Raw genomic sequence first — 21,852 nt, 5'->3', positions numbered from 1 at the left:
GTGGCATTTCCGTTGTGAATCTAATGTGATCTCCTTCCCTCCAGCTCCTGGTACCAACTGCCTAGACAGCTGACTGGATTAGCAGATATATTTTAGCATGGAGACCATATCATCTGAAACAATTCTGAGTCACCTGCCAAGCTGAGCCTCACAGTTCAATATGAATGTGTCCATGGGAGTGATGCTCTGCCATTCATGAATTTATTAGCGTATTAGTTATCTATTGCTGTGTAAAAAAATTACCCCAAAGGAAATGGCAACCCACTCCTATATTCTTGCCTGGAGAATTCCATGGACAGAGGAGTCTGGTGGGCTACAGTCCCTGGGGTCAGAAAGAGTAGGACACAACTGAGCGACTAACACAACACAGTGACTTAAAAGAACAACATTTACCGGAACTCCTTTGGCGGTCCAATGGTAAGAGTTCCCCTACCAATATAAGAAACATGGGTTTGACTTCTGGTCTGGGAAGATTCCACATGCCATAGAGCAGCTGAACCCATGCACAACTACTGAGCCTGGATGCTGCAACTCCTGAAGCCCACGCCCACAGAGCTCACGCTCCGCAACCAGAGAAGCCTGCGCGCGGCAAGGAAGAACAAACCCCGTTCACTGCAACTAGAGAAAGCCTGCGCCCAGCAACGAAGACCCAACAGAGCCAAAAATGAATAAGTTATAAAAACAAACAAAAAAGCATTTACTGTCTCATCTCATTGTTTCTGCTGCTGAAGAAATCTGGGCACAGCTTAGGTCTCTCACAGGCTGCAACCAAGATGCTGGCTGGGGCTTGCAGTCACCTTAAGGCTGGAATCCAGAGGGTCCTGCCGCCCATGCTCTCTCACATGTTGGTTGAGAGGATTCAGTTTCTTGTGGGCTACTGAGCAGAGTCTCAATTCCTCACTGATCATTGGCTAAAGGACATCCTTAGTTCCTTGCTGTGTGGGTCTGTCTCCAGGGCACCTTGTTTGATCAGTGTAGACTGAAAAAAAGGAAAGCATGACCTAAAAGTTGAGAATTACGTTTTATTTGGCAGACAAAACTGAGAACGCAAGCCCTGAGGACAACCTCTCACATAGTTCTGAGGAACCGCTAGGAAGAGGTAAGGGAGGAGCCAGGATACAGAGGAGTTTTGCAACAGAAAACAGGTAGTCAGAACATCAAAAGATTATTGTTAATTAAAGAAAACCAGACATCTCAAGTTAATGAATTTAACAGTTTTCTACCTATGAGAAGATGCAAGAGTCTGGGTTCATTTAATTCCTTTGATATGCACCTTAACTGTGCGGGGACAGCATCCTGCTTTTTTTTTTCCATCTGGAATCCCCTCAGGGAGTGCCACTAGTGGCAGCTGCAGCGACTGCTGGTTTGACGGCTGCAGCATCCTTTGTTTACTGATACAACAGGCAACAGTCTTAATCCACTAGAGGCAGAGAGAAGAGGCCTATGAGCCAAAGGGATGTTGCAGTCTCTTGTAAATTGGCCTCGGCAGTGACATGCCATCACTTTAACCAGATTCTATGCCTTAGAAAGAAGTCACTAGGTCCAGTCCATATTCAAGGGAGGAGATAACATAGAGTATGAATTCCAGAAAGCAGAGCTTACTGGAAACGATAAGAGGGGGCTCCCTTTCCCAGTTAATTAGTTCTACCCATTCACTCATTCAGTCTAGAGCTTTCTAGGCACTGGGCATTGGCCTTCTTTAACTCATAAACACTAAACTAGTTCATTTCAGTTACTTAGAACAAAATTTTATGCTACATGAGGAATTTTTAAGGATTAGAAATTCAGATTAGTATTATCGCCACTTTTGCGACTTATAAATCCCCATTCTCTCAGAGGGGAATCACATTAATTAATTCTCATTTTCATGTAATTTCATAGAATTTCAGAAAATTTTCTTTTTGATGAAAAACAAAAATGTTTCACATTCACTCTGTGAAGCTAAGGCATTTACTAAAGGAAAAACACAATTATATACATGACAGGCAAAGAAGGGGAGAAATTTTTAAATAAATAAGATGATGTAGGTTGGTTCACCTAACCAAATTATGGTTATTTCATTAACTCTTCAATTGAATTCCAAATCCTCATTCTATTTGCTGAGGTAAATTTGTTTAACATGAAGCCTTGACATCCTTTAAAATAATTATGCTTCTAAATGAAAGTTTAATTTTTAATCATTTGCTTTGCTAAAATAGCAGCAAATGAGAGGATAATATGACAATTTAAAGGATTTGCAATAGATCCCTTGGAGCTGAGACAGGAATTCTTCCTGAGCGCTACTGACTAGCAGAGGAATTTTAAATATGGTAATAGAACTACTTCCTCACAATGTTTGCTTGTTTGATGGAAGTTAAACTGGAGGGAATTAGAAGTCAACAGAGGTGAGGGATCAGTTTCTGACCTTAATGGGCACTAGCTTCTTCTCTCCACTCTGGCAGGTGATCCCCTCCAGTGGACCTCCACGTGCAAGATTCAGGGCTCCACAGTGCAAGTCCCGTTATGAAAAAGAGCAAATTCCCAGCAAAACAGTTTGAAAACCAATTTCTTCTTAGAAGGCAGGAGGTAGGTGAGACTGGGTATTTGCAAATAAAGGAGTCTATACAACTGATGTGGCAGGTTAGTTTAACTTTTGGCTAAAGGACTTGATTGGGGGGTTTATTAGCTTTTTAAATCACTGGGCAGCAGTTGAATAGAAGGCCTGCCCAGTTTAGGTTAGTAATGCAAATTCACTTAAGAGATGTTTTGAACTAAAATTCCCGAACTCAAATGATAAATGAAAAACAAAGCATCTCTCAATTAATAACTCTGTAGACGAGGGGTCTTTTGTAACACAGTTTTGCAAAGAAGCAAGATTTTTTTTCTCTCTCTCTACGATTCACAATTGTACTGATCCTCTTTACCTCCTCACATCCTCCATGGCTTCTCAAGGCAGAGGACACATTTTCAATACCACATGTTCTTTTCTTCCCCTTGAAATAAAATGAAAAAGGGATAAAAGGGAAATGTACTTGTGTTTCCATGTTGTCATGCTGCTTCGAGGCATTGAGCTCAGGGGTGAGGGCTCATTTTGCAACGGCCCTGACTTGTAATCTATATTTTGTTTGTTTGATTAACTGTCTCTGGTCCTTTTAAAGCCAGTGAGAGTGCAGTGACATTCACGGCAGTCAGAGTTGTTAGGAGTTCATAAATGATTTTTTTTTAAAGCTTATTATCGTTCTTTATTGCACAAACAACCGTATAGCGCTGTTAATATAAATTAAAATGAAGGAAAAAGCAGACCTACTCAAACTTTTTTCATTATCCAAGTTCCCTCCCAAATCTTGGTTATTTCCAGAAGTAATTTTTCACAGAATTATAGTAGTAGGCTAGATAAGGCTTTGCATTTTACTTTTAAACTTAAGGGCCATACACATCTTATTTTACTCTTCACAATTCAAATATTAATGTCTGCATAATATTCCTTTGAATATAGTGAGACCCCAATTCACCTAATCACTTTTCAATTCTTAACATTCAGATAAAATAAAGCATATAGATATTAGTATATATATATATATATATTACTATAAAGAATATTTTTATTGCATAATTTAAAAAATTCTTTTGAATTATTTTCTTGGTATAAAGTCCCCAAAGGGAGGTAAAAAAGGATGAATATTTTTATTCTTTTTTGTTGTTATTGTTCAGTTGCTAAGTCATGTCTAACTCTTTGTGACCCCATGAACTGCAGCACACCAGGCTTCTCTGTCCATCACTATCTCCCTGAGCTTGCTCAAACTCATGTCCATTGAATCAGTGATGCCATCCAACCATCTCATCCTCTGTCGCTCCCTTCTCCTCTTGCCCTCAATTTTTTCCAGCATCAAAGCCTTTAGCATAGCCCAAATCTGTATCCTTAATGAGTTGTATCATTTACACTGCAATTTTTGATCATATGTCAGTTTTACCAGTTAGCACTGGAACTTCTCATTCAAATCTTTTCCTTCTTGAATGGCTGAAAAGTGGGTGCATTTTGGTATCATTATATCTTTCTCTCTCCATAGATAAATAGAAGTCTTTGTTCTCTGGGAAAAGAAGCAACATAAGGAAAAATATTTAGGCAGCTCAGCATAATTTAGTTTTCCATGTTCCCTCACGTTCTTTTGGGCCTCCCCCATGGCTCAGTGGTAGAGAATCTGCCTGCAGTGCAGGAGCCACAGGAGATGTGGGTTGGATCCCTGGGTTGGGAAGATCCCCTGGAGGAGGGCATGGCAACCCACTCCAGTATTCTTCCCTGGGAAATTCCATGGAGAGAGGAGCCTAGCAGGTTATAGTCCATAGGGTTGCGAAGAGCTGGACATGACTGAAGTGGCTTAGCATGCACGCACCCACACTTTCTTTTGTCTGGTTTTAGCTGGGGTGTTAGCAGTAGAGGCAGCCATAGCTGAGAGTGGAGTAGGTTTCCGTGTTGCTGATCACCAGTTACTTGGTGCCCTGTAATTCTCGTGTCTCTGCTTATGCTCTTCATGGAGTCTGGCATGTTCTTTCCTTCTGTCCTCATGTTAATGACTGTGGTAAGAATTCTGAAAATGGCTCCCAAGATTCCACTGCTCTAATCCTTGGAGCCCACTGATATAATAAGGCAAAAAAATAAAATAAAGCTAATACATAATAACTGGTAGCTAATCTTCAAAGTCAAGGTCCAAAATATCCCCTCCCTGAAGTTTCTCTGGATTCATATGGGGCTTCATAAATCACTTACGTCTTTATGCTCCCATAGGTCCTTTCTTATACCTCTAGTGTCCCACTTAATTAGTTCTGATATTTAGCATAGCCATTTGTGCCTTTTCCTCTCATCTGAGAGCAGGCACCATGACTTATGAATACCCACATTCCATAAGTCTAAGACAGTCCCCACCATTGAGGAGGTACTCATCAAACGAGTGAATGAATGAATTGTAGTCATAGATATATCAGAAATAAACAGACAAAAAAGCACTCTCTCTCTTAGGGTCCTTTGGTAAGCAGTTGTAAAGTCATATACTCTGGCTTACATGATCCATATTATCTGTTTCAGCATCTTAGGTAATCTGACGAGCAAAGGCCATATACCCAGGTCTCGAGCAGAAACCTTCTGGGCAAAATGAGAACAGTTTTATGAAAAACCCAGCGCTGGTTGTTCAAGCAGCACACAGATGCTAGCCGGGCTCTGGAAGAATCCACCTAAATCGGATGTTCCCTTGAACTTCCCCTTCTGTCCAGCATCTAGACTACATGTGAGGAAGCCCTCTGTGTGTGGAGGGGAACATCTGTCAAGCGTTCTTGAGTTTGCATCTCCTGCAAGCAGACTGGCCTCTGTCCTGATTTTGTTAGTGTGATTGCTGAAAATGGAGTGGTCTATTAAAAAGTAATGGTTGCCACTGCCTGACGGATCTGCTTCTTGCAACATTAGTGTCACCGTGATGTATTAGCAGAATCTCCAAAGTGGAAAGGCATGTTTCCACAAAGATTTTGTGTAAACATAAATTCACTTGTAAACGTTACTCATTTTCCTTTTATTTTTTATTTATTATCCTTTGATATTCGCCATTCATCTTTCAGCACACATGTGGCCCTCACTGGCAGGCTCTGATAAGTGACTCTGGGAAAGAGGCAGAGGATCCTTGGGATTGTCTTATGCCCATATTTAGAGTGTTCCCTTTACTTTTGGTTGCTTATAGCAGGGGAAGAGAAAAAAAAAAAAAAACCTACAAGGCAGGATCAAGTAACCTCATTGGGCTAGGAAAGCTCTGAGGGGGGTTTCTTTTTATTAGAAAGATGTGTCTGTGTTGTGATGTGAAAACTTCCTGCCGTTGGGGAATTGGGGTAAGGGAAGCAAGAGATGAACAGGCAGAGCACAAATTTTTAGAGCAGTGAAAATATTCTGTATGATATTATGATGATGGATATATATCACTATGGGGCTCCCAGGTGGCTCAGTGGTAAAGAATCCGCCTGCCAATGCAGGAGACCCAGGAGATGTGGGTTCTATTCCTGGGACAGGAAGATCCCCTAGAGGAAGAAATGGCAACCCACTCCAGTATTCTTGCCTGGAGAATCCCATGGACAGAGGAGCCTAGCAGTCTGTAGTCCATGGGGTTGCAAAGAGTTGAACATGACTGAGCGACTGAGCACTCTCACACATAGACAGCACTATACTTTAGATCAAACACACAGAATATGAATACCAAGAGGGAACCCTAAGGTAAACTATGGTCTTTAGATGATTATGATGTTTCAATGTAAACATCATTCTTGGTAAAAAAAAAAAAAAAAAGCATCATTCTGGCAAGTGATATTGATAATGTAGGAGGTGTAGAATGTGTGGGTACAAGGGTTATAGGGGAAATATCTGAACTTTCCTCTCAGTTTTGTTGTAAAACTAAAACTGCTCTTAAAAACAAAGTCTTAACAACAACAACAGCAACAACAACAAAAAACAAGCCTTCTGTCTTCATTGCATCTTTCACTGAAAAACTGAATGACTGTTTGTTGCCTCCCAACAGCTAGAAGAACCAAATCAAGAAATGAATGATTTCACCCACTAAGGCTGGACTCAACTGCCTAGATAGCTGAACTATGACGTGTTTCCAGGGATTGTGACCAAAACACTCTTTCCCTTAAGGCCATCCTATCAAGGATTTTATAACATGCATTTAGCTGGAGAAGGTTTGTCTGCCTGGGAGAGGACATTAGGAAGCTCGCCCAGTGGGCCAACAAGCTTGCGGGGCCCAGAGTCCTAAGAGACTGGGTTGCCATTAGGAGAAGAGCAAGGCTGGTTAGTTCAAAAGTGTCAGTGACCTGGGCATTTGAATGGAAAGAGGGAACACATGCCAATGAGACCCCTTCTCTATGTTTGTGGAGTCCTGTTTTCATTTAGCGCTGGATCTATTGATGCCCATCTGTTGGCTTTGTCTCCCTGGGATCCATTCCATCTTCCGCTGCTCGGTGCTCTCTGATCTTCCCTGTGGGAAGCTGTGTTCACTGCTCCCAGATTAAGGTTTGGATGAAGTTGACTTTGGCCTTCTCAGGTGGCACTAGCAGTAAAGAACCCGTCTGCCAATGCAGAAGACATAAGAAGCACGGGCTCAATCCCTGTGTTGGAAAGATCCCCTGGAGGAGGGCGTGGCAAACCACTCCAGTATTCTTGCCTGGGAAACCCCATGGACAGAGGAGCCTGGTGGGCTACAGTCCATTGACTCACAAAGAATCAGATAAGACTGAAGCGACTTAGCACATACGTGCAAAGTTGACTTCACCACTGACCTCAGGGCTGGGCATGTGACCCAGATGTGGTAAGGAAAGCAGTACACTCTTCCAGGCGGGTATAGAGATGGGTACACGACCCAGTCAGTAGACATTCAATTACTATATTTTGGATGGGTTAAGAATTCAGCCTTCTACATGTGGAGGACTTTCTTGGTTGCATCATGTAAAAAGCTCCCTAGCAACAATATTTATCTCATTATGCTTAATACTTGTCTCTTTTGTTGTTGTTTTCAATATTAGAGAATTTGTAATGCGGTTGAATTAACACACACAGTGCTGGAGCAGCCTTGGGGGCTAAAGATAGTTAAACCAGCTGGGAGAAGAATTCATTGTCTAGCTTAATATTCAGAGATATGTGAAAGCAGGGGACTTTTGGTGGTTGAGCATTCTAAGATAAATGAACCTTATAAGAAATAAGACTTGCAGACTGGTGTCCACTGGATTGCTTCAACCAAATCTGGTTAACCGTAAACATCATTAGCTTAAAATGTTTTCTCTTACCCCTGTTGTCTGTGATAAGATGGGCCTCCTAAAAGGGAAAGTGCTGTTCTTTCACATTTGAACACCTTCTGGGGTGTTAAAGCTAGCTGAAATCAGGCTTCCTGCAAGCTACATTAAGCTTGTGTTCCTCCAGGCCAGAAGGGAAATTGGAATGTCTCTCCCGATTTCAGAGGTTCCAAAGGCAGCGCAGCTTTCTTCCTAAAATCAAGGTTTTAATAACAAAAAATAAGATCTAGATCAGTCAACTTGTATGCTAGTTTTAAGGCAATCTTTCCTCTCTCCACTTCCCTCCTCACCAAATGCATTATGTTCTTGATGTCCAAGATCAAGATTTGCAAAATTTAGATGTTAAACTATGAATCTGGTGTTGTGTTTAGAGATGACACTTTTTGCAGTGAGTTCTTTGGTGGTTTTCTCAAATTATTCTTTAAACTGTCACTTTATGGAATAGCTCAAGTTTCTTTAAGCAATAACATTATTTTAAAAATTAAAAAGAGGGACTTCCCTGGTGGTCCAGTGGTTAAGACTCAGCCTTCCAAGGCAGGGGGTGAGAGTTCAATCCCTGGTCAAGAAGCTGGTATCCCACATGCCTCAAAGCCAAAGGACCAGAACATAAAACAAGTGATACTGTGACAAATTCAATAAAACTTAAGAAATGATCCACATCAAAAAACATCTTTAAAAAAATTAAAAAGGAAAAAGTGGTGATGATGGAAACTGTTCTGGATTTAAAGAAGACTAGATTTTAGAAGAGAAATGATTAGTTGGACCTTAGGTGGATCCCTAAGTTCAACAAATAAGTGCAAAAGTACATTTTGGGAATCAATGGGGGAAATTTGAATACGGTCTAAATATCAGATGATATTAAGAAATTATAGGTAATTTTGTTACATGTGAAAATGGTTTTGTGGTTTTGTAAAAGCGAAAGTATTAGTTGCTCAGTGGTGTCCAACTCTTTGAGCCCACCAGGCTCCTATGTCCATGGAATTCTCCAGGCAAGAAGATTGGAGTGGGTAGCCATTCCCTTCTCCAGGGGATCTTCCTGATCCAGGGATCAAACTCAGGTCTCCTGCATTGCAGGCAGATTCTTTATCGTCTGGGTTAAGATGTCTATTTTTTAGAAGTGCTCACTAAAGAATTTAGGGATGAAATGTCACGATTACTAATCTATTTTTAAGATGATGAAGCAAAGATATTTGTTCAATCTAGGTTATGGTTATACAAGGTTCACTAAGTCTCTGTTTTTTAATGCAAGTTTGAAATATAATACAAAGGCTTTTTTGAAGGACAAATAACTTGTCAGCAGATTCCTTTCCTACATCTATTTTAAGAAATCAATATGGGCACCATCTCTGATGGAAACTATAGAAGAAAACTCCAAATATAAGTTAGGTAGATTTAAATGAGCTTTAAAATATATTCTCTGCTGTTGGAATATAAAATTATGCAGCATTTATAACTAAAAGTTCATGAAGCTCTGTTAATTCACCCATATTCTGTGGGTGGGTGGGGATAAATGAATAATAAAAAGCTTTGCCTGTTGAAGGAAAAAAATTTCAACTCATAAATTGAGTTCCATGAAAATTATTTAAAGTACGTGTAAGTATAATAGGTTCAGCAGAAATAGTTCTCATTTGCATGATAACATTTCCTATAAAGGTACAGAAAGTAATATATAGTCATTGTAAAAAACACAGATAATCCATAAGAAGAGAAAAATCTCCCACAGCTTCACTGCCTGTTATTAATATGTTGATATACTTCTATTTAGTTCATTTTCTGAGCATGGTATGTATCTATCTGCTGCTTCTCTCCCATCCTTCCTGCTCTCTTGCTGATCTCTTTCTCACTCTTCCCATCCCTTTCTCCCAAACCACCATTAGACAGGGAAATAAAACCAGAAACAAGAACAGTGGCTTCATCCAAGTGTGGGTTCTACTCTAAAGCACTTCACTCTGAGAAAAAAAAGCCATCTTTACTTTAGTAGCTTACAGTATTTTTAAAATAAGTTTTTAAGGAATCTTATATACATGAGTGCTCAGTCACTCAGTTGTGTCTAACTCTTTGTGACCCCATGGACTGTTTAGCCTTCCAGGCTCCTCTGTTCATGGGATTTTCCAGGCAAGAATACTGGAGTGGATTGCCATTTCCTTCTCCAGGGTATCTTTCTGACCCAGGGATCGAAACCTCGTCTCCTGTGTCTCCTGCACTGCAGGTAGATGCTTTACTGCTGAGCCATGGGGAAGCCCATATTTGGTGATTAGCCCTTTATCTGAGAGATGAGTTGGAAATACTTCCCTCTGCCAGTTGTCATTTTTAAATATTCCATAACCTTATTATTGTGATTGATCATATTTATGAAGATTTCATAAAGTTACAAATAGTTGTAATACAAAAAGGCAGTTATGAACAATGCAACATAGTCCATCAGCATCTCTTGATAATAACAGTATCATTGCTGGGCAACAATATTGTACCAAAAATCTAATAACTATATATATATTTTTTAAAAAAAATAGAGGCATACTTTACACACAATAAAATGCATAGATTTTAAGCAATCAGTTTTATGAGTTTTAGCAACAGTATTCACCTATCCGAACACCACTCAAAACAAAAATGTGGATCATTTGCATCATCCCAGAAAGTGTCTTTGTGCCCTTTCTAGACAATTACCCAATGACTCCTGGCCAGGCAAGCATTTTCGGATAGATTAGTTTTTGTTTTTTCTATATTTTGGAATCATTATAGTGTACACTGTTTTGTATATTATTCAAACATAATGCTTTTGAGGTTCATTCATGTTGTCTGTTGCATATATAAGTAATTCATTTTTAGTGCTGAGTAGCATTCCAGTATACGAATGTACTGCTTTTTAAATTTTTATTGGAGTATAGTTGATTTACAATATTATGTTAGTTTCAGCAGTACAGCAAAGTGAATCCACTTTACATATACATATATTTCATTTCAGTTGAGGGGGAAAATGTTCAATGTTGTCAAATTAATGTTAATTATTCAAGCTCATTGGAGATTAGATCACATGCTCCTTAACTTCAAACATTAAATATATGATTTGTAAAAATCTACTACAGAAAAAAATGACCATGTTTATTTGACCACTTAGAATATTTGACTAATTAGGCTATTACGTGATGAGGGACCCACTTCTCACCAGTTCATGTAACTGGAAATATGTAGATGCAAAATCATGATCGAATGAAACAGTCATCCAATGAAGGGACCTTTATACTCTCTAGGGGCTTCCCAGGTGGCTCAGTGGTAAAGAATCTGCCTGCCAAGCAGGAGACGCAGGAGACACTGGTTTGATCCCTGGATTGAGAAGATCCCCTGGGGAAGGAAACACCAACCAACTCCAGTATCCTTGCCAGGGAAATGTCACAGACAGAGGAGCCTGGTGGGCTATAGTCCATGGGATTGCAAAGAGTCAGACGTGACTTCACGACTAAACCACCTCCATCTCCACCCTCTAAATGAGCTGAGGATGCAGAGTCCTCTATACGCAACAGGAAGTTAGGCTCAGTGCTTCCTGCCAACTCTAGTCCATGGTGAGAGTGAGAGCAGAGAACCACTGACAAAGACTGCTTTTTTTTTTATAAATTAGTTTATTTTCTATTTTTTAACTTTACAATATTGTATTTGCTTTGCCATACATTGACATGAATCCACCATGGGTGTACATGTTTTCCGCTTCCAGAACCCCTTCCACCTCGCTCCCCATCCCATCCCTCTGGGTCATCCCGGTGCACCAGCCCCGAGCACCCCGTATCATGCATTAAACCTGGACTGGCAATTTGTTGTACATATGATAATTTACATGCTTCAGTGCCATTCTCCCATATCATCCTGCCCTTGCCCTCTCCCATAGAGTCCATAATACTGTTCTATTTATCTGTGTCTCTTTTGATGTCTCACATACAAAGACTGCTTAAAACAGTGGCTAATCTCATCTACACTTACATTTGCCTTTGGAATGTACGTGTGTTTAAACAGATCAAGTATTGACTTGGCCAAAAAGTTCATTTGGGTAAAAAAAAATAAACATTTTGGCCAACCCAGTGAGTGAAAGTCTCTCAGTCGTGTCCGACTCTTTGTGACCCCATGGACTATACAGTCCATGGAATTCTCCAGGCCAGAATACTGGAGTGGGTAGCCTTTCCCTTCTCCAGGGGATCTTCCCAACCCAGGGATCGAACCCAGGTCTCCTGCATTGCAGGCCGATTCTTTACCAGCTGAGCCACAAGGGAAGCCCAAAAGTGAAAGTCACTTAGTTGTGTCCGACTCTTTGTGACCTCCATGGACTATTTTGGCCAAACCAATATGAACCTTGGAGAAGGAAATGGCAACCCACTCCATTATTCTTGCCAGGAGAATCCCATGGACAGAGAAGCTTGGTGGGCTTCAGTCCACGGGGTCGCAAAGAATCGGACATGACTGAGCCCACACGCAATATGCACCTAAATGATTTTTATCCTATTTAAAAGTTAGTTTATTTTCCAAAGTGTACCTTATTGAATACTGTGAGAGGTTACTGACTGGCATTAGGGGAAGCTGACCTGGGATGAGAAACTAAGGGTGGATCATCCAAAAATTGGCTTCAAGCAGAGAGTTTACTGTATTTGAAACCTGATTATTCCATGCAAAATTTTAAATAATATATTTAATATATAACATAGCAGAAAACAGTTTACTTTTTAATTACTGATATTCCTATAGTTTATATACCTTTTATCTCCCAAACACAGTCATGAAAATAAATGTTTCAACATGTGAGAGATATTTACACAACTGCAATTCAACATTTTAAAAAACCATTGTCATCAGTGAAAACAATTCAATGAGGGGAAAGCCACAAATGAACTCGCTGTAAGAACATCAGGGGCCACTCTCCGGCCACACTGCCATCTGGTCCTGCTGATGTGGTCATTTTCTCAACTCAGAAAACATGTATCAGTTCCTCTTGATTTGATGTCTGTTCCAGCTCTGAGGAGTGACCTCCCTCCCCACCTGCCCCCACCACACGCTCTTTCATTAGCACTGATGGATCTTCCCTTCCTACCACACCATGATTTTGAACAATGGGATGAGACTTCTCTGGTGGTCCAGTGGGCTAAGACTTCATGCTCCCAATGCAGGAGGCTAGCGTTTGACCCCTAGTCAGGGAAGTATATTCCACCTGTAGCAACTAAGAGTTCTCAAGTCACATCTAAAAAAAGATCCTGTGTGCTGCCATGAAGACCCAGCAGAAAAAAAGAAAAGAGGCAACAACACACATATCATCTTTTTGGAACATCTGTGTTGCTTGGATGCTGCCTGTGCTAATACCTCCAGACATAACTCCACTCACTTTCTATACTCTCCTTACTCATACTTCTACTCTCTGTGCTTTTTGTAAGGATTCAAACTGTGCCAAAGTGCTGAAAGTAGAAAGCGGAATGTTTCAGTTCAACTTCCCAATCCTGTCTTCCAGAGGGGAGCAGCGTTGACAGTGTAGCATATGACTCTCCAGTTTGCTCCCTGTGTACACACTCGGAAGGTATCCAGTATGATATGGCCTTGCCTACACTTATACCTAGGGGGCTTCCCTGATGGCTTAGCATAAAGACTCCACCCGCAATACAGGAGCCCCAGGAGACTCGAGTTCCATCCTCGGGCTGGGAAGAGCCCCTGGAGGAGGGCATGGCAACCCACTCCAGTACTCTTGCCTGGAGAATCCCCAGAGACAGAGAAGCCTGGCACGTGACAGTCCATGGGGTGGCAGAGTTGGATGCAACTGAAGTGACTTGTCTCTTGAGAAACCTGTATGCAGGTCAGGAAGCAACAGTTAGAACTGGACATGGAACAATGAACCATGAACTGAACATGGTTCCAGAGTACATCATGAGAAATGCTGGGCTGGAAGAAACACAAGCTGGAATCAAGATTGCCGGGAGAAATAGCAATAACCTCAGATATGCGGATGACACCACCCTTATGGCAGAAAGTGAAGAAGAACTAAAGAGCCTCTTGATGAAAGTGAAAGAGGAGAGTGAAAAAGTTGGCTTAAAGCTCAACGTTCAGAAAACTAAGGTCATGGCATCTGGTCCCATCACTTCATGGGAAATAGATGGGGAAACAGTGCAAACAGTGCCAGACTTTATTTTTTTGGGCTCCAAAATCACTGCTGATGGTGATTGCAGCCATGAAATTAAAAGACGCTTACTCCTTGGAAGGAAGGTTATGGCCAACCTAGATAGCATATTTAAAAGCAGAGACATTACTTTGCCAACAAAAGTCCGTCTAGTCAAGGCTATGGTTTTTCCAGTAGTCATGTATGGATGTGAGAGTTGGACGGTGAAGAAAGCTGAGCGCCGCAGAATTGATGCTTTTGAACTGTGGTGTTGGGAGAAGACTCTTGAGTCCCTTGGACTGCAAGGAGATCCAATCAATCCATCCTAAAGGAGATCAGTTCTGGGTGTTCATTGGAAGGACTGATGTTGAAGCTCAAACTCCAATACTTTGGGCACCTCATGCGAAGAGTTGACTCATTGGAAAAGACCCTAATGCTGGGAAGGATTGGGGGCGGGAGGAGAAGGGGACGACAGAGGATGAGATGGTTGGATGGCATCACTGACTCGATGCACATGAGTTTGGGTAAACTCCGGGAGTTGGTGATGGACAGGGAGGCCTGGTGTGCTGCAATTCATGGGGTCGCAAAGAGTCGGACATGACTGAGCGACTGAACTGAACTCAACTGAACTGAAGTGACTTAGCATGCACGCATACTTACACCTATACTTTACAGCCACATATTTTTAAAACCAGAAATGGGTTTATACTGCACATGTTGTTCTACAACCTGTTGGTTTTTTCCACTTAACACCTTCACTTGTTATGGACCACTTGCCATGTGGGCATGGCAGTACATGGAAGTCAGATTTTACCCTTTTTAATGACTTCATGAAATTCCATTATATGATGAACTGTGACTAATTTAACCAGTCTCTTTGATGGACACTTAGAAACCTTGTTTTTAAGATATTCACAAATAAATGGATTCAATCCTGGAAGGACGTTTTTCTACATCTCTAACCCCCAGAAGGCGGCGCTGCCCTCTCCAAAAATAGGCAACTTTAGATTCAGATAATTAGAAGGTGTGCTATGCGTGAACACTGTCTGCTCTTTCTCAACTTGGCTTGATGTTTTAAGTGTAAAACAAAACCAGAATAGTAGGCTTGGCATATGTTGCAGCTGTTCATTTAAGGGCTCTTCATTGCACACAAGCTTTCTTCTCTTGCCTGGAGAATGGTTGCCGAGAAGCTGTGTCACTGAGTGTGTGAGTGTGGGTGTGAGGCCACTGTTCACCAAGGACCAAGTCAGAGCTGGTTTAAGGAATCCCCTCAACTGAGTGCCAGACCTCCCTTGACTTAGGACGGATTCTTTTGCAGACCAGATAACTGCGATGTGATGAGTGCTGCATGCACATGCACACATATGCACAGTCACAGGCACACACAAAGCATCACATCTATACACTCGCATACACAATAACTTCCACATGCAGGCAGTCACAGACTCACATACACAGACTTGCACACCCACCCACTCACACAGTCATACATTCATATCGAGATATTCTGCACACATATACATACATGTGCTGGTGTATTTATGTGTATAATATACCTGTGTATATGTATATACATATGGTCATAGTGTATATATATGTATATATGTGCAGAATGTCCTAATATGAGTATATAGTTATATATATTTATAATATATACAAGGAACACACACATGCACATAGAGAATCACTTATTCAATAAAATGTTGTGGGATGACAGAGCATTGCAAATCAACTACACTTCAATGAAAAAAAAAACTGAATCATTTAAATAAACATTTGCCCTGCTTTCCATGAACAACAAGTTGAGGTTCACAGTATGCCAGGGCTTTGGGTTGAGGATGGGCAGAGGAGGGCTGGGGGAACCCTACTATGCTGTTGGGGTTAATGTAAATTGGCAATAGCCACCCTGGAGAACAGTATGGAAGTTTCTTAAAAAATGAAAAATACAGCTACCACAGGAGCCGAGAATCCTATTCCTGGGCGTATACCCAGAAAAAATGACCCTTCAAAGAGACATACGCACCCCAAGGGTTGTTGTAGCACTCTTTACAATGGCCAAGGCATGGAAACAACCAAAATGTCCATCGACAGATATATGGAGAAAGAAATGTACTACATATACTCAATGCACTATCACTCAGCCAGAAAACAGAATAAAATCATGCCATTTGTAGCAAAAATGAATGGACTAGGAGATGATCACACTAAGTCCAGTAAGTCAGACAGACAAAAACAAATGTCCTTGATATCACTTATAGATGGGATCAAAAAACTGATACAGATGAACTACTGTACAAAACAAAAATAGGCTCACAGACTTAGAAAAGAAACTTAGACTTACTGAAGAGGGAAACTCAGTCCCCACCCGAGTAGGAGGGGAATAGCTGCCTCTAACGTGTATGGGCCAGAACCTCGGCAGGTTTGGGCAAGATGCTCCATGGCCAGCTGGTCCTTCCAGGTCCTTCCTCTGGGATAGTCCTTGCCACTGACCAAGGCCAACCTTCTCAGAGTTGGGGACAGATCTTAGAGAGGAGACGTTTATCACAAAGTACCCACATACACACCCATTGCCTTCTCCTATGCTGGGAATCCAAGAGCTCTTTTCAATTCGGGGAAAGGGTTAGAAATGTTTCAAAGGGTCATCTAGTTTGGTGGGATTCACCAGAAGCTGCCTTAATGCTTGCTCTACGCAAAGAGGTTTGGCACAGTGAATCCGACACTGTCTTCGGGGCTATCTTTTTCAAGGGCTGCGTTTCGGACACCTTCAGAATATATCTTCTGAGAGTGGAATACTTCTGGATCACAGTGGTCTCCTTGGGACATGTCTACACCCTGAACGCCATTATGGAGCTGGAAATAATGTCACCAGTGTACAGTAAATAGAATTTTGAAGATGACAAGTACATTTCTTTCCTCTAATAGCTTAAAAAACAACATTCAGGAAGGCATTCTCATAGTGTTTTTAAACTTTCAAGTGCTCTTCCTGTCTCTTTTCTTCCTCCAGTCAGTATCCTCCCACAGAGATGTGACCGAGCACTTCTCCCCAGAGAAACAGTTTCCCTGATTCTCTCCTTGGCAAATCTTTTGCTTTTGCAAAGGCTCTGTCTTGGGTGAGGTGGATGCAAGAGCTTGAGGAAGAAGGAAACAGGGATAAAGGAATTTCAAGCTGACACATGTTCTCATCATTTAGTTGATGTATATTGAGGCCCCATGACATCAAAGTCCTTGTTGAAATCATTATAATGTTAATGATAAAGATGGGCATGTCCCATCCCATGGGGCAGACACTGTGTAAACAAATAAATCACTCCATCATTAGTGATAAATGCTAGGAAGAAAACTGAGGCAAGCTAAGAGCACAGAGGTGTATGAGTGTGTGTGGATGGGGATGTGTGTGGATGGGTGTGTCTCTGGGTGTGTGTTTCTCCTTTATAGGGGTGGGGGAGTCAGGGAAATTTTCCCCAGAAAAGTGACATTTAAGCAGAGACCTGAATACAGTGAGAAACCGTCATCCAGGCAGTGAAAGTGAAAGTTGCTCAGTCGTGTCCGACTCTTTGCAACCCCATGGACTGTACCATCCATCCATGAAATTCTCCAGACGAGCATACTGGAGTGGGTAGCCTTTCCCTTCTCCAGGGGATCTTCCCAACCCAGCGATCGAACCCATGTCTCCCATATCACAGACGGATTCTTTACCAGCTGAGCCAGAAGGGAAGCTCATCCAGGCAGAGGTCACAGCATATGCAAAGGCCCAAGATGGAAAGTCACCCCAAGGAGACGGGCTAGAGCACAGTGAACAATGGGGAGTGAGATGAAAGTGAGACTGAGAGAGGAGGGCGGCAGTCAGGGCCTTGGGTGCCTTGGCAAGCAACCTGCATTTTAATTAAAAACAGAAACCACTGGAGGATTTTGAGCAGGGGAATGACTATGGTTTTTGTTTTTGAAAAGATGGCTCTGGCTACCATGGGAAGAAGAAGTGTATTTGAGAGGGGTGCAGGGAAGGGATATCTTTATGGAAGATGGGGGTGAGCGGGGTGAGCTGGGCAGTGTGGTGGCGATGGAGAGGTGGTTCTATGTGAGTGCATGTGTGTGCATGGTGATGGTGAAGCAGGAAGCTTTGGCACTCTGAGTAAGAGTAAGACACCCTTTTTTGGTAAGCCAGGGAAATATCCCAGGTGTGGAAATCTTGCTGTATTTGCAGAATGGAAGCAGTAATGAACATTTGTTGAATTCGTAGCTGCATTGTCCCACTGCATCTTTATGTCTGTGTGAGGTCTGCTCTCTGGTGCTATCGTTATCCGTCTTTTGTGGTTGAAAAGTGTGGCTCAGAGAGGTTGGGTAACTTGCCCAATTCTCACTGCTGATGTGACGGTGAGCCACGACTTGAACATAGGTTTGTTTGAACCCAAAGTCCATAACGCCACCAGGCTCCACAGTACATTTCATGTAAAAGAAACTGCATGCTTGCCAATGGTGGTCCATGGCCACCAGAATCAGCATCAGAATCCTCTGAAGCGCTTATTAGAAACAAAGATCCTCCTCTACCTACTGACCCAACTTGAACCTACTGAATCGCAACCTCTGAGGGTTTGAGAACCACCTCTGTAGGGCATCAAGGACTCTAAGTGTCTCTCTCGTTCCATCCCAACAACTTCTTCCTCCACTCCAGCCCTGGCCCCAGTGTCTAAACTGTTTTAAGAGCTATTAACACTTGTCTTCTTATTGTTTTGAATAAGTAATACATCCACAAGGCTCAAAAATCAAAATGGTTTAAAGTGATAAACATTGTGAAATGTCACTCTCAATCCTGTCCCCATCTACTCTGTTTCTCCTAATTTCCAACCGAGAGTAACTATCAGTAGTTTCTTGTGTATCTTCCATTGTTTTCTTAAGCAAATAAAAATATGTATTCTTATTTTCCCTCTTTCTTACAGAAAGGCAATGTCATACATGTTGCTATGTACCTTGCTTTTTCTAAAAAATTTAATATACTCAAGATCTTTTCACATTTACATGTAGAAAGCATTCTCATTTTTAAAACTGCATAATATTCCACTGTGTGGGTGCAGCAGTTTCTTTAACCAAATATGTACCGATAGCCAGTTGGGTTGGTTCCAGACTTCTGCTCTTAGAGATAATGTGGTGATGAATAACTGCATATGAACATCATTTAGCAATTGTAAGATAAATTCCCAGAAGAGGGACTGCTGTGTCAAAGGTTAAAGCATTTGTCATTTTGCTTCTTCAGGGTGAACCATTTTGTATCCCCACCAGCAATATCATAGCCTTTCACTGGTGTTTCTAATATAGAGTAGCAGATCTTCACCCCCTTTGACCATTCTGATACGAAATTCTGAGACAATATAACCTACTCAAGGTCAGAATTAAAACAAAAAAATTGGTCTTCCCTGGTGGTCCAGTAGTTGAGCCCACCTGCCAATGCAGGGGACACAGGTTCGATCCCTGATTGGGGAAGATTCCATGTACTGTGGGGCAACTAACCCTGTCCACCACAGCTACTGAGCCTGTGGTCTAGAGCCCATGAGCTGCAACAACTGAAGCCTGCGTGCCCTAGCGCTCATGCTCTGCAACAAGAGAAGCCACTGCAAATGAGAAGCCTGTGCACTGCAACTAGAGAGTAGCCCCTACTTGCTGCAACTACAGAAAGCCAGCTCACAGCAATGAAGGCCCAGCAGAATCAGAAATACATAAAATTATCTTTTAAAAAACAAACAAAAAAACAATATGATGCTTCATCTGATAATATCAAAGATAAATAAAATAAAAGTATTTATAATAAAATAAGAAGCATTTCACTATGAGTGCTCATAGACTTGCCCCTATATGCAGGTTGATTAGGAATGCCACACCCCAAGTGTAGACTGACATAGAGGGGCTCTACTAGTGACCTGGGACCCTGAGCACAGCTACAGTTGAAGAAGCGCTTTTCCAAAATGGTAAAACACCAAACAAACAATTAACCAAAGCCCTCTTGCTAAGATTCTGAACAAAACAGAAGACAATGTTCTTTTTAGTTATACTGCAGCAGTTGCATTTCTGGAAAATTCACTGTTTTTTAAAACCATGCAAAAATTCCTTTATATTTACATATTAAATAAATAAGTTCTAGAATCAGGTGATTATAAGCTGATTTTTGTCCTACCTGAATGTCCAGTAGGTCCTCTAAGAGTCCAGTGGGACACGGAATAATTCTTCTTTGTGTGGGACTGTCCTGTTCCCATCCAAGAAATGCCAGTTGGATTCCAAGTCACTGTGACAAATAGAGAAAGTCCCAACCGTTCAATAGGCCCTCTCCAGCTCGAGAACAGCTGCTTTTGGGTCTCCTCTGGAATCCTTGCCTTAGACCAGGACTGGGTGAGCATTTCTAAAACTTGCACCTCTTACATTTCATCATGTTCCACTTCTGCTTAAACCGCTCCTTAAACAGAGTCTGCAGGTCTGCCAATGAAATGTTTATTGGCTGGATCCAAAGCTTCATGGATAGTTGGGTGTGGAAATAAAGGCTTTCGGGCAAAAATGACAAGTAGGACCTGATGCCTGGGGTTGCACTTGGTATATATGAAGACTTTCTTGGTCCTTTGTCCTGATGTGGCTGCACAAACCCTCTGCTTTGGTTTGGAGACTCTCCTTTAAGTGGCTGTGTGTCCTCGAACAATTGGCTAAACCTTTCTGGGACTCTTCTGTTAAATCAAAGTATAGGACTAGACAGCTGAGAAATTCTCTTTTGGCATTAATTTTTGTGATTCTGGAAGGGATGATAGAATTTGAAACTGATAGGACTTCAAATTTGTGACACTTTGAGCTCCAATTCTTATCAATATCAGATAGTTTAAATATTGTTTTTTGAGAGAGAGTAGGAAGTGTTTAGTGGGACCTATCTTAAATGCATTGGACGCAATGCTCTGTTTAAAATGGTCCCTGTGTAAGTTATAAATGCTTAAGATGCTATGATTCTGTGGGTCTGTGAATTCCTGTGCCAAGGTTCCTCTTCTGGTTCATCTCCAGCTGCCCTGAAATGCCTGCAATGTTCATCTGCATACCGCTGGCAGAGAATAATGCTTTCATCATAAAATGTTGTCATGACCCTGGTGCCCAGGTGGTCCTCAATATGATCCAGCAGTCTAGTGGTTGTTTGACTAAGCTGTATTATTTCAGGGTGCCTCAATTTTTTCCCCAGTTAATAGGGTAGCAATAATATAGACATTTCAGGTACTTTTTCTTCATACATACTACAGTTGACCTCTTGTCAAACTATATAATTATGCATTTATCATTATGGCTTTTGGAGTAAAGCCTTTTTCTTTTGAGAGTGTATAAAATCCTCGAGGGGAGGTGTCTGATTCGTTCACCACTGGGTCCCTAGTACACCCGACGGTCCTATCACAGATGCTTGGCAGTTATTCACTGGATGAATGAGGGAATGCCTGAAGGCCATTATCATATAGATATTACAGTGGCAGTGGATTGTAGGCTTACAAATAAGGGCTAGTATGCTTTCACTCACTTACACACTTACTCATTTAGAAAGAAGGCGCCTGGGATGTGACAGGAAAATTATTTTTCTCCCGCCCCCAGTGCGAGCGGCAAAGCCATCCGGACCCTTTGCCCTGGGGTCAGGCCGCGCTCATCTCGGTTTGGAACTGCTAGCACACTTCCATAGATCGGAGGTGTGCACAGAAGCGGAGAATTCATTATAACCGGTTAGTCATCCGTGGAGATTGTAGACGCTGCCCGTGGGCGGGAAGCACCTGGCGCTTCCCGGGTGGGGCCTGTTCCCAGAGCTGCTCCCCGAGGTGGGGGCACGACCCGCCCACGAGAGCCGGGGCTCCTCCGCACTCAGCAGAGACACCAAAGGCCCCTGCGCGGTCCTTCTCTCCGCGCAGCCAACTGTGACATCCAGACCCACGTCT

At 41.9% G+C, this 21,852-nt stretch overlaps 1 long non-coding RNA gene across 3 annotated transcripts; it reads right to left on the bottom strand.

Moving 5' to 3' along the window:
* Positions 1-678: 678 nt before the first annotated feature.
* LOC145519904 (uncharacterized) lies at positions 679-21,787 on the bottom strand. Of its 3 annotated transcripts, XR_014064012.1 has the most exons (6): positions 21,459-21,787; positions 20,085-20,192; positions 7,792-7,989; positions 3,951-4,067; positions 2,405-2,972; positions 679-979 (listed from the first exon to the last, which is right to left on the bottom strand). It is a non-coding gene; the product is annotated as an uncharacterized LOC145519904 (long non-coding RNA). The 3 variants fall into 3 exon arrangements; XR_014064011.1 differs by lacking the exon at positions 21,459-21,787 and having other exon boundaries at positions 20,085-20,949; XR_014064013.1 differs by lacking the exons at positions 3,951-4,067; positions 21,459-21,787 and having other exon boundaries at positions 20,085-20,497.
* Positions 21,788-21,852: the final 65 nt, after the last annotated feature.

Source organism: Giraffa tippelskirchi, chromosome 9 (genome assembly GCF_054371585.1).
Source record: "Giraffa tippelskirchi isolate mGirTip1 chromosome 9, T2T-mGirTip1v1.2.pri, whole genome shotgun sequence".
Classification (NCBI taxonomy): Eukaryota; Metazoa; Chordata; class Mammalia; order Artiodactyla; family Giraffidae; genus Giraffa; species Giraffa tippelskirchi.
Note: the sequence above shows the minus strand (reverse complement) of the source record. Positions and strands in the feature narration are given on the sequence as shown.